General features: G+C 43.4%; 1 protein-coding gene across 2 annotated transcripts in view; it reads right to left on the bottom strand.

Annotated features, from left to right (window-relative positions):
- Window positions 1–6,576, bottom strand: part of LOC138302086 (mannose-binding protein C-like) — a 31,535-nt gene extending 24,959 nt beyond the window's left edge. For both annotated transcript variants that reach the window (XM_069242468.1, XM_069242469.1), the window contains exon 1: window positions 6,213–6,576. The gene's annotated coding sequence lies outside the window, so the exon portion shown is untranslated. The remainder of the gene's footprint in view (window positions 1–6,212) is intronic.
- Window positions 6,577–18,637: the final 12,061 nt, after the last annotated feature.

The raw sequence follows: 18,637 nt of genomic DNA, 5'->3' as shown, positions 1-18,637 counted from the left end.
ATCTAGTTCATGCTGTTTTCATGTTTCCGATGGCTGTTTTTGCAATTAACTGAGAAGATCACTCTAAAATGTATTTTCAGCCTTTCAGCACTAAAAGTAAAAAAGGGAGGAGAGAGAGAGAGACACAGAGGGAGAGGGAAAGAGAGAGAGAGAGAGAGAGAGAGAGAGAGAGAGAGAGAGAGAGAGAGAGAGAGAGAGAGAGAGAGAGAATTGATGAGTGGAAAGGCAGAGAGGGTGGAGAGGGTGAGGAGAGGAAAGGAAAGGAGGTGGACTGGTTTGAGCATTTGTCCAGAGCTGATTTTAGTTCCCCAGTCTGGCCTTGCCTTTGCTAAGTCGGGGTTATTCACAAATTGAAATGTGAGAGTGCAGAACCATGCAGAAACCATAGACCACGAAGGCACCAAAAATAGTTGTTCTCGCTCCCTAAGAGCACACCATACTGGCACAAAGTTTTCTGCAGTGGAGACAATCTATCAGATGAATTAAGACTGGGTCCAGGCTGTCAACGTCTAATTCTCCAATAAAAAAATTTAAAAAAGTTCTGCAGATTGAGCTAAAAGAGAATGTAGGTCAGCATGGCTAGGAACAACTGCTCCATTTTCAGAACCATTTCAGAGAAAAGCACTGGATTTCCCCTATGCCTCGATCTACCCTTAGAATGAGTGTTGTGTATTCTAATAGAAAATGACCATAAAATGTATGCCAGAGGAGCAACCATTGCAAGATGCACAATTTACAATGAAAGAACGTAGGCCATTCTTCACGTCCAGGCTAGTAAACCACAAATGTCTGATAGACAAAAGGCAATGGAAGGAATGCTTGCAAACAGACTAAACCACTGGCAATCGCCCAGTTTGGCATAGTAACTGATTGTTTTTCTCTTAGTGCACTACTCGAGAGAGAGAGAGAGAGAGAGAGAGAGAGAGAGAGAGACCAACCTTCTGCAAATCAGCACTGGCCCTTCTTCTAATGAACACAGTCCATTCTAAATTTCCAAGAGAGTCCCCCATCAGAAGGGAACACAAGCAACACCAGGCAAGTTTCTTTCTTGATAGGCCTCATCTGTGAGGCATAGCTTGGATCTATGCTTGAGCTTACCCTTGGCCATTAAGGCGTTACATCAGACATACAATTGGTGATGGGAGAGATGCTTGCAAATAGTCTAAACCACTGACAATCGCTGTGCGCAGCATTTCAAACCATTGTTTTTCACCCACTTTATGACTCTAGACAGATGCCTGCTCTTAATTGGTATAGCCGATTCGCAACTTCCAGGTGAAGTCCCCTCCAAAATGAAACACAAGCAACCCCAGATTGGTTTTTGCATTTTTTAAATAATTCAAATTAATTAAATTTAACCTTATTTTCTATTGCATATTATTTACCTCTGTACCGCCATTTTCTTCTATGCAAGGGTATTGCATTCCCAGTGGTTGGCTATATGTGGTACTGGACTTACTTTAGCTCTGAGCTAGAGTAATCTGCTAATGTTTAGGATTCCTTTTTGGCTGCAGTAACTTCAAAAGTGCAGTTTGTGAACAGCAATGGGTTTACTCTTTTGTGGGTGGGTTCGTGTTTCTCCCTAAACCCATTTCTATCACTCCCCAAAGCCCTTCTTACATCTCTTTAAACACTCCCATTTAGTAGTAAGTATTGCCCTTTATCTAGCCACTTCTCCTATCCCCTCCCATATCTTTTAATAAGTTGTAAATTCACATGTATGATGATCTAACAATAGAAAAGATAGGAGAGGTGGATATGGAAATGTACACTTGTAGGTTTGTGTTAGACCTGACAGCCTTAGGGTAGTCACCCCTAACTTTTTGCCTGCCTCCCTCCACTTTTTGGACATTGTTTTTGCTGGTTTTTAGACTCTGCGCACTTTACCACTGCTAACCGGTGCTAAAGTGCATATGCTCTCTCCCTTAAAACATGGTAACCTTGAATCATACCTGATTGGACTAATAATTTACTTATAAGTCCCTAGTAAGGTGCACTTCATGTGCATAGGGCTGGTAAATTAAATGCTACTAGTGGGCCTGCAGCACTGGTTGTGCCACCCACTTAAGTAGCCCCTTTTCCTTGTCTCAGGCCTGCCATTGCAAGGCCTGTGTGTGCAGTTTCACTGCCACCTCGACTTGGCATTTAAAAGTACTTGCCAAGCCTAGAACTCCCCTTTTTCTACATATAAGTCACCCTTAATGTGTGCCCTAGGTAACCCCTAGAGCAGGGTGCTTTGTAGGTAAAAGGCAGGACATGTACCTGGGTAGTTATAAGTCCTGGTAGTGTAAAACTCCTAAAATCGTTTTTACACTACTGTGAGGCCTGCTCCCTTCGTAGGCTAACATTGGGGCTGCCCTCATACACGGTTGAAGTGGCAGCTGCTGTTCTGAAAGGAGCAGGAAGGTCATATTTAGTATGGCCAGAATGGTAATACAAAATCCTGCTGCCTGGTGAAGTCGGATTTAATATTACTATTCTAGAAATGCCACTTTTAGAAAGTGAGCATTTCTTTGCACTTAAATCTTTCTGTGCCTTACAATCCACGTCTGGCTGGGCTTGGTTGACAGCTCCTTGTGCATTCACTCAGACACACCCCAAACACAGGGTACTCAGCCTCACTTGCATACATCTGCATTTTGAATGGGTCTTCCTGGGCTGGGAGGGTGGAGGGCCTGCTCTCACACAAAGGACTGCCACACCCCCTACTGGGACCCTGGCAAACAGGATTGAACTGAAAGGGGACCTGGTGCACTTCTTAGCCACTCTTTGAAGTCTCCCCCACTTCAAAGGCACATTTGGGTATAAAACAGGGCCTCTGCCCTACCTCATCAGACACTTGCTGGAGAAGAAACCTGAACCAGAAACTACATCCTGCCAAGAAGAACTGCCTGGCTGCTCAAAGGACTCACCTGTCTGCTTTCTACAAAGGACTGCTGCCTTGCTGTTGGCCTGCTGCCTTGCTGAACTCTTGTATGGCTGTGAAAGTGCTCTCCAAGGGCTTGGATAGAGCTTGCCTCCTGTTCCCTGAAGTCTCAGGACCAAAAAGACTTCTCTTTTTCACTTGGACGCTCTGTGCGCCGAAAATTTCGACGCACAGCTTGTTCCGTGGCGAGAAAAACGCCGCACACCGACGCTGATCGATGCGACGCCTTCGGGACGACCGGAAATCCGATGCACGGCTTCGCAAGGACAACGCCGCCCGACCTCTAGAGGAGAAATCGACGCGACGCCTGCCGTGAGATCGTAATTTCGACGCGCAGCCCCGCAGAACGACACGCAGCCGGAAAACAAGCAGGAAAATCCACGCACAGACCCGGGACATCTGGTAATCCCCGCGATCCACAGAAAGAGACTGTCCACGCGCCGGAAAACGACGCCCGACTCCCCGCGTGAAAAATAACGACGCAAATCTGTGTGTGCTGGGGAGAAATCGACGCACACACCCTTTTTCCACACCTCTCTTCTTTTGTGGCCCTCTGAGGAGATTTTCCACTCTAAACCAGGTACTTGTGCTTGAAAAAGACTTTGTTTACCTTTTAAAGACTTAAGACACTTTATATCACTTTTCAGTGATATCTCTACAATTTCGCATTGCAACTTTATTCTTTTTGACCTACAATTATCCTGATAAATATTATATATTTTTCTAAACACTGTGTGGTGTATTTTTGTGGTGCTATATGGTGGTATTGTATGATTTATTGCACAAATACTTTACACATTGCCTTCTAAGTTAAGCCTGACTGCTCGTGCCAAGCTACCAGAGGGTGGGCACAGGATAATCTTGGATTGTGTGTGACTTACCCTGACTAGAGTGAGGGCTTTTGCTTGGACAGGGGGTAACCTGACTGCCAACCAAAAACCCCATTTCTAACAGTTTGTAAATAGTATTTTGTAGTACTTTAGTTTTACTATGTAGTATAACTAAGCATAATACAAAATGCAATTTGTGACTAGGTCCCATAGTATTGTGACAGTCCCCAGTGTCAATTGTGTCCTTTTGCACATGAGAGCCTCATTCTTCAATGCAGAGATACAACCATAATCTTTCACAGTGGTGTGGGTGTGAGTGGTATAGATGTTAGGATATGTTTGGTGTGTATGTGAGCTGGGTGTGAAAAGTGGTATGTCTGGGAGTTCTGAGTGGGAGAGTTTAACTTGTGGGTGTGCAGTAGGGAATTAATGTGATTGTTGGTAATTTCACTGTGAAGTTCCAAGGGAACGTGAGAGTGCTGAGCATAGAGGGATTCTGAGCGGTAAGAAAGTGCTGGGTTTAAGGACGTATTGTGTGATAAATGGCTGCACTATCCACATTGGGGGTGTGCCAACCATATGAGTGCATAGTGTGGTAGCAATCTATGTAGTAAGTGCTGGTTCCCTATGCGATGTGAGAGGGCTGAGCACCAAGTGAGTGTGATCAGGAGTGAGTTAAAATGTGCTGTATGGTATTCCTGAATCTTGTTTAGTTGTTCAGCCACTTTCGGTTCAAGCAACTCATGTTCACTCCTGTTCACTGTCCAGATGTCGCACGCACAAGGCTCTCAGAGACGGCTTGAGCCCCTATCCACTGGACGTGTACACTACCTGGCTTCTTTACACTCATTTGCACATTCACCTGCAACCACTGACTCGCAATTACCAGTCCTATGGAGCATTAATCCTCACATCCAGCCATCTATTTCCCCACATGCCCACATTTATTCACTTATTCACTCACCTCTCTTTATATATCTATCTCTCACTATCTCTCTCTGTCACACACACATACACACAAACGTGTCTTTGCATTAACACTTTCAGTAAAAAAACGTCAGAACTCTTCGTTTTGCAAATGCTTGCTATCTTTGGTAACACAACTTGTGTTTTAGTTTATCTTTAGTGCTTGACATTCTATCCAAGGGGGATATTTTAACCAGTGCTTCCTTTCTGATTATGGTTAGTTTGATACATTTGAAAGTACCATACACATTTACGAAGGAAGTCTTTATTCTTTTTGAACTGTGAGTTTATGCTTCTGATATTTTGGAGCTTTGTTCCGAAACATCAGCCCTGAAGTAAGGTTTCAAAAGCGTTTTTGCATATAACTCTATGTAAGGAGAGTCACTTATTGACTGCAGCTGACCACAGGTACAAAATGAATTTGCAGCCACGGCATGTTATTCCAATACCGTGACTGATTGTGGCAAGCATATGTGCTCATGGATACTGTCTCCATCGAATAGTCCAAAATCTTGCATAGCTGCCAAGGTTTCAGATAGGTGCCAGATTGCTCTGTGTGACATTTTCATAATTTCAGTGTAATTATGAATAATATTTCAATGGCTATGATTGACACTTTCGGGAATGTCTCCTGACATCACAAATGAAGTGTTGCCTATGATACTTAAAAAGTTACTTAAATATAATCCTAGCTCTTAATCATTGAAATCGCTGCTGAATTCAGGAAGAACTCTTCCTCCTCTGATGTCTTTAGCTGGCAAGCGGCAGGGGCCCTAATTCTTTAAATACTTCGTGTGAATAACACACGCCGAGTTACTCTTACCTCAATGAGCGGTTGCCCTTGCCAGCCAGAGACTACAGGAAGCACACCCTTTTAACTCACCAACTCACAATTAGCCTTTGCTGAAAGATCCAGCAGCCACATGTGTCTCAGAAAGGTTGGGCGGGGTGGGTGAGGGTGCGCTATCTGTTTTTGCAAACAGGAAAGAGACAATGTATCCCTGTGAGCCATCTCACCGTGACACCAAGACTTTCAGGCCCACATGCAGCCACCGCAACGGTGCAGAGATTAAATGCTGCACATCACGCTATTTGTTTGGAGCGGCCCCCTCCCAAAGCATATCAGGGAGTAATATATGCACGGCCAATGCATTTTAATGCGGTGACGTGGACACCAACATTAAAATGCATTACGCTATCCCCTGATACTTGGCAAGGCTGATCTTGTTTTGTGTTCTGACACACAACCGCATTTAAACCATCATTCAGATACAGGAGGCGGGTAGAGGTGTCCTCTAGCCCAAGAGACATCGGGTAAAATCCTGAATACGTCCGCAACTGCATTTTTCCCAAAGTAGAACATCAATGTCTCATGAACACTCCCCACCTCCTCAAACCCTTTGTCATAAATTGTTTCCAATTAGGATGGGCGAGCAAATGCTTTAAATGTAAAACGAGAACCACTCCCTCTGTGATAAAATGGAACTTACCACGTGCTCCTGAAAGATATTGCAGAAGCCCTCATTAGCAGAGCAAAGTTGAACTGGAGGCAGGAAGGTTAAGAAATATCTCGTGCAAGTCCAAATAACATCCAAGAATGCCTCCAGGTGTCCCGAGGCAGTGGTGGCGCTACCCGGATAGCTGCTCAGCAGTTCATTTTGAGTTTGATTTTGCAATACATTAAGGCCTTCACAATGACGTTTTCAATCCTAAAAGGCTTGGTAGTGTAGGATTTGTAGCTGAGCGTATGTTTCAGTCTAGAAATCTTTCCGTGCCTGTCAATTTGCTCCCCTGTTAGAGGCTGCGTACAGTCGACATTTCCCAATTGAACTTTGGATCTTTCTAGGTGCAGAGCACACCGTGTTTCCTGTCAAATGCCCTCTATTTGTATTGCATTATCTAAAACAAAATGTTATTTTGAAACCTTGTAGAACGAGGCAGGGACGGCTTGAACACTGGTGGCGCCCTGTGCAACAATCTTTTTTGGCGCCCTCCACCCGATGACCATCTCTTCGGATTGCCTCACTACCACGTGGCAAATGTGCCCTCATCGCTACATAACACCCCCGTCCCACCCATTCATTTCTTTTAAAGTGCTTGAAAAGGCTGGCTTTACTAATCCACCCAAGTATTCCCACAAAATATAGTTCTTTTCTTTGCAGCAGGCTTCTTAACCCTCTAGGCTACTTTATGGCAAGTCAAACCTGCCACTGGACAAAATTCCAATCCCACGCCCTAGCAGGAACATTAATCACAAGAGGTATCTTGGCATGTTAATTGCTTCCTGAAGGCTAGAGCACACGAACCTTTCAGCAGGTGCTTTTAAGTCGCAAGTTTCTAAGTTATTGCTAAACACAGCGCCCCTCTTAGGTCAGAGCCCCTAATTCAGGTCAGCACGGGGTGCGGCTGCACCTCTCACACCGCCCTAAAGCCGGCCCTGTAATAAGGACACGGTAACCAGGAATTAACGTATGTGTTGGAGGTGGCTGGGTTTCCGGTGGCATTGCTGAAACTGTTGCGGAATCTAAGTAAAACACGGGCAAAATCACACTTATTTTTCCACACGTCATGGGTGTAATTTTCACGAAAAAGCTAAGCATGTGACCCGGCAAGATGAAGGTGGGTAGATTGATTTTTCCAGAGACGATACAATTCTGTAATAGATTTGGCAGTCTGTCTTTCAGAGCCACTTCTTGACTGATTTCCCTCTTTGCTGAGTGTCATTTTTTCAAAGATTTTTTCATTTACCAAAGAAAACAATTACAATTACTGGAACGTAGGTGGTGATATCCTGAACTGAAATTGGAAAAAACAAGTATTCAAATAAATTAGCACTGGGGTTAGTAGCATAAAGGGGGTGCATCTATGCCTGTGATCCAGCGTCTGGCCCACTCATCTGTTTTCTAGACCCGATTAATCTTTTGAGACCCAAGGGGTAAGGAGAGACACATCAAACAAATCTCATAAATTTACAGTGTAACCCACATGGTCACACATTGAATCTTGGAGGCAGAATCAAAGTTCAAAAAGGTTTATTACAAGTTCACAGTCAGACTTATGTAAATGAGTCTTAAAAACATACTATATAAGTTCAGAATTACCAAAGGTGAGTAAAAGACGGTTCAAATTAAATCGTACTAACATAAGACATACTAAAATCTCAATAGCAGCAATGCAAATGATGAGAAAGAGTATTTGGCGCTCCGAGTCCAAGCTTTTATTTCTCTGCCTAACCACTGAAACTATAAACATCGAATTACACTAATAAGCTATAGGAAACCACAACAATTCTTGGATTTAAGACATTAGGGAAGTAGTTAAACGTGTCAGCACTACATTTACCTCAGCTGAAGTTTCTTAAAGAGAGAGGTGCCTAGCATAAAGTCACATCAGCCAAAGCAAAGTTAACAGAGGTGTATACATCTATAAGGGCCTGATTTAGACCCTGCAGAGGAGGTTACTCTGTTACAAATGTGATGGATATCCCTCCGCCGTATTATGTTCCCATTATAGCCTATGGGATCGTACTATGGCGGAGGGGATAGCCATCATGTTTGTGATAGAGTAACCCCTATGCAGGATCTAAATCAGGCCCTAAATCTCTAAGGGTTGGCTCTAATCAAAGGGCAAAGGAAATCTGATTCGCTAGCTGAGTAAACACATCTCTGCAGAACCTTAGGTAGCTGACATCACTGCCAGTAAATTTCCATGGTCTGTGCACAGTTGTGAATGATAATTTCTCATTAGACTTTTTTCCCTCGTTCCAAGCATCATGACAACATTGGATCACTTTCATATCCAGGAATCGGGAGCGAAGGTCTTCTTTACAACTCCTCATTAAGACTCCCTGTCCTTGGCAACCTGTCTTCCCATATCTCTTTATCTACATCTAACAATAAGCTCTTCATTAAATAGAGACTTGTGCAGATGCACCTGCAAATAAAGAAATATGCAGGAAGAGGAAAACGTCCACGTTGAAGGTTAAACAGAGAAAAACATTTCATATCTTAACTCCAGCCAACCTATTATAGAACTCAATGCACACTCGATAAGATATCATAGTACAAATACATTTGAATAATACTGCATATATGTGATTTATATATGATTCTTCTACATTTCTACTTATAAGTGCACTTCAGTTCACAATTTCCAATACACCTCATTTACACGAATACATTTGAACACACATTATATATGTCATTGAATACACTTCACCGCCTTCTCTGGAACACATAATGGCACAACCAAGATATGCTCTCTCACCTGCCATGAAACCCTAATAGCAAGAGAAGAAAGTAGTTTTCTGAATCTGAGAAGTAAACTTATATCAGTCATTTAATTAAAAGAATTGTAAAAAAAAAAGCTATGCAGCAGAGAAAAGAGAACCACATCAAGCTATTAACAAGAAAGCTAACCAGTGCAAAGTAGTGGGCGGAGGAAAATCTCATGTAAGTATGGACATTGTCCACAATAGGTCTTTTGACAACAGACAGCTAAAGCTGTATGTAGATGAGAGTTAAAAATGGTATAGGAAAGCTGTTCTGGTTTACTTAACGGGTCTGGAACAAGCTACATTTAAGCTAGCTTTTAAGTTTAAGGCACATACAGCAGACATCTTTATTTAGAAAGTTTCTAGGTACATTACTAGTAAGATAACTTATGAGGTACATGTTCTGCTGCTGAGAATAGCATATTAATGTAGGCCACAGATGTGCATTTTATTTCATGTTAATTGCAAAGATCCTCGTAATAACCATAGGTTGCAATTTGCATGTCTGCTAAAATAGCTCATCAGTTATATGCCTATTTCAAACAGCTCCTTGTAACATGCAAGACAACATTTTGACATATTACATGTTTTATCTCAAGCTTTTGTTATTTCAAGATTGATAGCATTGATTCTGAAGGGCAGTAATAAATTCCAAGTCTCAGTTTCTACTGAGTGCCATATAAGTTTTATTTCGAAACATACACACAGAGATTTAAACAGCAGTGGCCTGTCCGTACGGGCTGAGTGGGCACTCCCCCCTACCTTTTTACTCATGTGAAGAGTGTCTATCAGGCTGAACATAGGTCAGCCAGACAAATACTCTTCTGGTTCAGGTCAGACAGCCAGGAGATGGACATGTGCTAAATGCACAGACTTCTGACTGCCTGAGCTGAACTTTGCTGGGCTGAAGACGTCACAGCCCCGTGGGTGTGACCTCTTCAGCCTAGCAAAGGTGACTAAAGGCCCTTCCCCTCATGACAAGGGTGAACGTCACCGATTGCTTTGGACCTGGCCGCATCAGGTTTAAGCCCTGAAGTGCCTAGGGCCGAGTGTCAATCAGTGACACCTCGTCACAGAGAGGGGGGTGGTCATCAGTTTCACTGACCCCATCCCACTCTGTGACGAGATTGGGACTGCTGCCTTCCCTCATTGGCTAACATTAGCTCAGCCAATGACGGAAGGCAGTAGTCCCAACCTTCTTGGAACCTCTGAAGCTTCGCTGTCAGAGCTGCTGAGGTAAGTTTGTTTATTTTTTTTTATGTTTGGTGCTTGCGTGTATGAATGTATGTGTATTTGTTAATGAGTATTAGTGAGTGTTGTGAATGGGTGTGTGAGTGCGTTTATGAGTGAATGGGTGTGAGTGAGGTGTATGTGTGCATGTGTAACCTCCCCACATGCCTCCCACTTAAAATTTCCAGCTGCCACTGGAGTTAAAAGCAGTTAAACTCTCAGATAATTTTGTAACAACATCTGGAATGATACTGTGCAAAAAGTTGTCTTTTCCTGCAAAAAAAACAAACCTGCCTACAATGCAGTTGCGCTTGCACCATGGTGCAAGGGCACCTGAATTGATGCTAGGCAGCAGTCTGTGTGCCAGAGCAGGAAGAGAGTAGGAATGTGCCTCTTTGTTTCTTTGAATGGGTAACTGGGTCAATAGGAAGTTTTGAACTGCCAGGACACTGCCTTGGCAAAAAAAGAACAATCTTGTCTGTAAAAATACATTGCTGTCATGGAAAATAAGAGCCCTTAGCTGACACTCATGGTGAAGAACAATGAGGAGAATGTTTATCAAATGTTAACACTATGTAGCAGAGCAAGCCAGCTTGCTCCTCTGCATGAAAGGGAGAGAGGAATATGTTGTATACAACATTAGACGGCACATTCCTACTCTCTTTCTGCTCCGGCACACAAACTGCTGCCTAGCATCAATACAGGCGCCCTTGCACCATGGTGCAAGCGCAACTACATTGTAGGTAGGATTGTTTTTTTTGCAGGAAAAGACCATTTTTTGCACAAAAACAATTGTCTGAGGCTTTATTATGTTTCTATGTGTCCTTCAGAATGCAGCACATGTAGAAAAAAGTAAAATAAGGACAAATAAGCATATTTCTACTTGTTACACCCCCTGTAGGGAGGTGTACCATTTTGACATATTCTCAGGTCTACCCTTAATGGGAAATCTTTGAATGTACCAAAATCTATGGGTGGATGCATGGGAACTCCCATGCTGCATCCATGGAATACCTCCCTGGGGCAGAGTTACACAAGGTATCGATTTTCTCTGCCCTGCATTACTCGATATCTACCAACCCATGCAAGACCACACAAGGTGGCCTTGTGTGACTTGTTAAATGTCATTCTAGGTTTTGTGTCACCCTTGTGCAAACATGTCCTTGCTAAATGTGTCCTGTGTTGGGAAATCGGACTGGGATACAGAGAGGATGATTCTCTAAAGCCAGCTTGTTAAATCTCAAGAACTACCCCAATCCAGAATCCTACTTGGTCATATTGTTTTCCAGGACTGGAGGCATCCTAATAGCATTTTCAGAGAGCATCATCATAGAAAGATCCTCACCATAATTTAAAGGAACCCAAGAACAATGATGGCAAGATTTAAAACTTCAGCATCCGCAATCATCTGTGTTCTTATTTGTGGCCAATAGAGAAATTCAAAATCTGTACTACATGTGGAGCAGTTCCAAACCTTCCATTTTCCCATTTGCCGCAACAGTTTGAGTGACTCCTGATCCTGAGGGACCGAACAAACTATAGCTTTGGTGTGCCTTAGAAACAAATGTGATAGGTCTTGAAATTCAGGAAATATTGATAACGACTTTATTGCCAATTATTAATGTCTGCCTTGCCCATGTTCAAGTCTGATGGAATTATTTGCCTGAGAAATAATTATATTTTCCCAAACAACAAGTTCTTTATAGATGACCATTATTTCAATATGAAGAGCTCTTGTGGTAATTTCCTGTATTGCTATAAGACAGCACCCTACAATAGCCCTTATCGTCCCTGGATCTGGTTTAGTTCTGCCCCTCAGTATTTCTAAAGGAAATATGGACATGTATTCAATCTCATTTGGTGATTTTTCTACCTTTACTGATTTCTTGACTAAGGATCTGTTTATGAGGGATACAGCACTAATAACACAGTTAATGCATCGAAATGCATTGACCACGCTGCTGTTACCACACATATGCATTTACTGCGCATGCGTTTACCACGCATATGCGTGTTAACAGTAGAGAGAGCAGTAGGGCGGAAGGCAGGAAGCAAGTTGGAAGGAGCAGCGACCAGAGAAGAGAGGTAAGTGGGGCCTGGGTTGGGGAGGGAGGGTTGTGGTAGTTTTTAGGACACAGTGGGGGATCGGGGTAGGTTTTAGGACAGGACAGGATAGGTTTTAGGGCTGAGCGGTGGGATGGGCTAGTTTTTAGGACAGGATGGGGCAGGTTTTAGGACAGGGAAGGTTTTAGGGATTGGATTAGGGATCGGATCGTTTTTAGGACAGAACAGGGTAGGTTTAGGACAGGGCAAGGGTAGGTTTTAGGGCTTAGGGTGAAGGCAGGGGTCGAGGTAGGTTTTAGGACAGGGTGGGGTAGGTTTTAGGATTCAGGGTGGGGTGGGGTGACGGGGTAGTTTTTGGGACAGAGTGGGGTAGGTTTTGGGGTTTAGAGTGGGTCAAGTAGTTTTTAGGACTGAGCGGCGTAGGTTTTAGGACAGTGCAGGGTAGGTTTTAGGGTTTAGGGTGGGTCAGGGGGTCGGGTAGTTTTTAGAACAGGACAGTGTGGGTTTTAGGGGTTTAGGGCAGGGGGTCAGGTAGTTTTTAGGACGGGGTAGGTCTTAGGACAGGGTAGGTTTTAGGGTTTAGGGCGGGGGGTCAGGGTAGTTTTTAAGACAGCACAGGGTAGGTTTTAGGACAGAAGTAGGGTAGGTTTTAGGGTGAAGGTGGGGGTCGAGTAGTTTTTAGGACAGGGTGGGGTAGGTTTTAGGACAGGGTAGGTTTTGGGGTTTAGAGTGGGGGTTGGGTAGTTTTTAGGACAGAGCGGGGTTGGTTTTAGTTCAGGGGAAGGGTAGGTTTTAGGGTGAAGGCGGGGTTTGGGGTAGTTTTTAGGACAGGGTAGGGTATGTTTTAGGATTCAGGGTGGGACAGCATGACGGGGAAGTTTTTAGGGCAAGGTGGGGTAAGTTTTAGGACCAGATAGGTTTTAGGATTTAGAGCAGGGTTAAGTAGTTTGCAGGGGAGAGAGGGGTGGGTTTTAGGACAGGGCAGGGCAGGTTTTAGGGTTTAGGGTGGGGTGGGGTGGGGTGGGGAGTTGGGATAGTTTTTTGGACAGGACAGTGTAGGTTTTAGGGTTTAGGGCAGGGGGGTCGGGAAGCTTTTAGGTCGGGGGTAGGTTTTGGGACAGGGCAAGTTAGCTTTTGGGGTTTAGGGTGAAGGCAGAGGTGTTGGGGTAGTTTTTAGGACAGGACAGGGTATGTTTAGGGTTCAGGATGGGGGCTCAGGTAGTTTTTAGGAAAGGGTGGGGTAGTTTTTAGGACAGGGTAGGTTTTAGGGCTTAGGCTGGAGAGGCGGGGGCCGGGTAGTTTTTAGGACAGGGCAGGGTAGATTTCAGGACAGGGTAGCTTTTAGGGTTTGGGGGAGGTGTAGTTTTCAGGACAGGGAAGGTTAGGTTTTAGGGTTTAGGGCAGGGAGTCGGGTAGTTTTTAGGACAGGGTGGGGTAGGTTTTAAGACAGGGAAGATTTTAGGGATTAGGGAAGGGGTTGGGGTAGTTTTTAGGACAGAGCGGGGTAGGTTTTACGTTGCGGGGCGAGTGTGGGAGTCGTTTTTATGCCAGGGTAGGTTTTACGGTTTAGGGCAGGGGTCGGAGTTGTTTTTAGGACAGATAGGGACGTTTTTAGGCCAGTGTAGGTTTTAGAGTTTAGGGCGGGGTGGGGGTCAGGGTAGTTTATTTTTTATATTTTGTCCTCATACACTTTCACCAATAAGTTCTTATTGAGGTGCCTCCAGCCAGCTGAGCTCATGGAAGGACCCCCATAGGTCATAGGTAATCTGGTGTGACCAGCACCCTGCCTAGCCAGGCCAGGGCATGTAATCATCAGACAGGAGCAACTCACAACTTTCAAAGGTCCCAGATCCCATTAGCCATCTTCTCTGCTTCTCTTTTATCTACTTCACTGAATAAAAGAACAGATTGCCTCCTTTCTTGCCAGTTAGGAGGGGAGGTTTGAGTCTAACTTCTACAAATTTCCCTTCTTGCAAGTAACACCAGGTAAAACACCAAACCTTTCTGATATACATTAAGAGGGATAGAGACAGAATCCAGGGGAAGTATCCCAAACATAATTAAGTTGGGACTCACTTCCACTGAGGAACCCTAAGAGTCAGAGATAGTCTTATCCACCGCCGACAAGAATTTCTCAATTTTCGGGCAGGTAGCAAACATATGAACATCATCCGCTTCTGGGCAGCTGCATCGTTTCCACTCAGAAGTTGGAGTGCTTCTTATCTTTGCCAATTTCGAGGGAGTTCCAATATATTCTTTGAAGAGTAAAAAGATGGTTCTTTCTTATGGTAGTTGATTTAACCACAGAATATAAAACAGCAAAGGATACTTTCCATAAATGCACCAGCTTCTCCTCCGGCAAGTATCCACTCCAATTCCTATGTAGAGGTTGCATTACTTTCTCCTCTCTTTTTAGAAGGTAATGATACCAGCTAGAAACTTCTTTCTTTGTGTCCCGGATTGAGTGTAGGTCCAGTTCCGTTCGAGCTGATTCCGGGTCCAGACCGCCCCCTGACTCTTGAGCCACCCATTCACCAGAAAGACCTTAAAGCTGGATATAGTCCCACCTGTCATGTTGTTCCAGAACTTCCACAACAGTCTTTGTCCCTCGTCAACCAGCTGGCCCCCATCTAGTCACACCACTTTGTTGGCAAGGTTGGGCTATTCAATAAGCACTCCGGAGTCCCAGGCAAGTCCCAAATAGGAGCTAATTTACTATAATAGCCGATACCTAGAAAAGATCTAATCTCGAACCAACTAGAAGCTACTGCTTGTAGGTACTTCAACCTAACTTTTTTGAAAGATTTCGGGGCCCCAAATTTATAAGAAAATTAGCATTACCCTAAACATAATACTCATTAATGAATCATCTGGAGTCAATAGCAACATCCTGTTGTTTTTTAATTGGTAAGACCAACAATAAATCTGTAAATCAGGAAGGGCCAATCCGACAACCCCCAGCCTCCTCAATTTTTTCCATGATAAGCGATTACCTTTACTATCCCAGATAAAAGAGGTGATCTTCACCTGCAGGCTTAAAATAGCTCTTTTATCAAAATGTAACAAAATATTATCAAATAGGAAAGTGATTTTTGGTAGAATAGGTATCTTAACCAAGTTAACTCGCCCATATATAGTTAGCGGCAGTTTTCCCCATTTTTCAAAGATTGTCGCAATCTTAGCGGTTACCTTTTCTAAGTTCCTACTGGCTAACTTACCCAAGTTATGTGTAATCCTTACACCCAGATATCTCAGTTCTGCAACCTTTCTGGGGTCTTCACAATTTTGATTCCATGCCATAATCTCTGTTTTTCCCTCATTCACCTAGTAGCGGCTAGATGTGAAAAAATAGTTGCTTCCTTTATAAGATTCGTAATAGCAGATGAAACATCAGAAGTATACACCATCAAGTCATCGGCATATACAGCTATTTTCCTATAAAAGTCCTAACCACAAATGATCTTATACGGTCATTTAACCTCAGACTTTCTGCGAGAGGCTCAATATATAAATTGAATAGTATTGGGGAGAGGGGACAGCCTTGTTTAGTTCCTCTTTCTATCTCAACTTTTGAAGATAATACACCATTAACAAGAATTCTTGCAGAAGGTGCACTATAAATGTTTTCCAACACATCAGTTAAGGGTTTACCCACTCCGAAATGAGCCAAAACCTTCATAAGGTATTTCCAATTCACACGATCAAATGCTTGAGCGGCATCTACCGTTATAACCGCCAGAGGAATATCTAATGTTGTGGCCAGATCACTAGAACCAATTAGGGCTTGATTAAGACCTTTCATTTTCCTGCCCGTTAGAAATCCCTGCTGACCTAGATGTATCAACTGTCCAGCAACTTTATTCAATCGATCTGTTATAATACTAGTAAACACCTTATAATCACAATTAAGTAATGATATTGGACGATAGGATTGACAGTGTAAAGGGTTCTTACCGGGCTTCAATATTAAGGAGACCGCTGCTTTGTTCCAAGAATTCGGAATAGGAGAGCCCTTCAGCAATATAGCATTGAACAGATGCACCCATACTGGAATAATAACCTCCTCCAACAATGCATACAGCTCACTCAGGATCCCATCAGGGCAGGCAGATTTCCCTTTCTTTGCTTTCCTGATAGCGCCTAAAATCTCACTACCAGATATTTCTTGACAAAGAAACTGATTGTGCTCACTCGCTAGTCTTGGCAAGTACTTCTGTCCACGCCACACTTCAATTGCCCCCTGATCCGGGTTTAAATCTTCCTTATCCAATTCTTGAAAAAAGGATTTAAACGCCGCTATCATCCTGGAGGTGTCTTCAACCACCAGACCTGTAGTATCATCCATAATTTTCTTAATTTTATTCTGATGCCCTTTCAGTCTGGCTTTCCAGGCCATTAGCGTGCCAAAGTTTTCACCACGTATAATATTGAGCATCCTGCTGGCTCCCCACTTCTGTGCTACCTTTCCCTCCATCATAACCCGATATTTTAACTGCAATTCTTGTAGGTGTTCTAACACTACCCCTTTCCTACCTCACTTAATGTGTTTGCTTTTAACATCTCTTCTACCCTGCCAACTCCCCCTCCAAATCAACCTATTGCAATTTTTCATGCCTTGCCCTGTGAATCGTTATGCTAGTTATCTCCCCCTTAACCAAGCCTTATATGCATCCCATATCACATGTTTTGGCGCAGATGCGTGATTCTGGAAATAAAAATTCTTTCAACTGTTATAATATCCTGTCAACAAACTCTGGGCGACCCATCATTCTTCTATCCATTGTCCACCTCCTTTCTCCCCATGCCTGCTTCTGCAGAATTTTTATAATTTAAGCTGCATGGTCCTATAAATGGATGGGCATGTATTCTAGTTCGATAACACTCTCCATCTGTTTCTTCTCAATAAGGAAGTAATCCCACCTAGAATGGTGGCCATTCTTCTTGCTTTAAAAGGAGTACTTCCTACTATTCCCTCTCAATTTTCACAAAACATCACATAAATCAAAATTATCCATCATATCTAGGAGGTAAGCTCTTATTTTTGGGGACTTAATTTGTATTCTTTCAGAGGATCTATCCAAAACATTATCCACCAATATGTTATAATCCCCTCCTAAAATAATTGGGGCTTTAAAAGCAAGCAAATTGTGAAAGAGCTGAGATCTTGCGGAAATATCATCCTCATTTGGCCCATAATAGCTTACCAACGTAGATACAGTGTTAAAAAACTTTATTTCTGCTATTATCCAGCACCCTTCTGTATCAGCCTTATATCTTACTAAACTAACCCCTGGGTTTGTTTTCAGAACCAGAGCCACTCCTTTAGAGCAATATTGCTGATCCATTGCTAGCATAGTTCCCACCCACCTTTGCCTAGAAAATATATCATTGCATTCCTGTCTCAATGAGTGAGTCTCCTGCAGCATCAGTACCTGAGCTTTACTATCCTTTAAATATTGTAAGACCACACGTCCCCTTTTGACAACCCGAAGCCCATTTACATTTCAGCAGAGGATCGACAAAGACTTCACTGTGTTTTCCTCACCCGCACCCTCACCCAGAGCCATCTATTCTGGACGGATTTCTATTGCGCCCTAACCCAACTGGGGTGGTTATTGTTTCCTTCCATCTCCTAGTTACCTTACTGGTTATTCTATCAGACCACTTGGCTATGATTGAGGACCTTAATTTTTTTCTTCTTTTTTTCCCACTGCTCCCTACCACAAGTGTCCCTCCCCTGGGAACACTCCTATCTAAAACTAAGCATATAATGATGCCCATTCCACCCGCTCCCATGGGAAAGCCTGCACCGCTTCATTATACTAACTACTGCCCGGGTCCTCTGCCTTCGTTATCCGAGAAATAAAAATATCCAAATCCGCTGGTTCCATGAAGTTATACATCTTGTTTCCCCACATAACCTTCATAATGGCGGGACATCTCAGTTGGGCAGTAGCACCCAGCATCCTTAACTCCTCCAGCCTCTTCCCCAACTACCACTGCCTGCCAGCAATCTCCTTAGAGATATCGGATCTAATCCTAATTGAGGACCCTAATTCTTGTATGGTCCCAGATTTTGAGGCTAAACCCAACAGCTTCTCCTTCACAGAGTATGAGAGAAATTAACCAAAATCATGCAGGGACTCTTCCGCCCAGGGTCTCTATGCACACACTGAATTTCTCCCTCTAATTTGTCCATCCAGCAGTCCTGCGGAAAAGCATTTCTCAGAAGATTCACCACAAATGTTTTAATATCCGACCCTTCCAGGCCCTCTTTCACCCCTAGCATCCTAATGTTGTTCCGTCTAGCATTATTTTCAAGTCTTTCAAGTTTAAATTTAAGAAGCA

This window comes from Pleurodeles waltl, chromosome 6, assembly GCF_031143425.1.
Source record: "Pleurodeles waltl isolate 20211129_DDA chromosome 6, aPleWal1.hap1.20221129, whole genome shotgun sequence".
NCBI classification, from domain to species: Eukaryota; Metazoa; Chordata; class Amphibia; order Caudata; family Salamandridae; genus Pleurodeles; species Pleurodeles waltl.
Note: the sequence above shows the minus strand (reverse complement) of the source record. Positions and strands in the feature narration are given on the sequence as shown.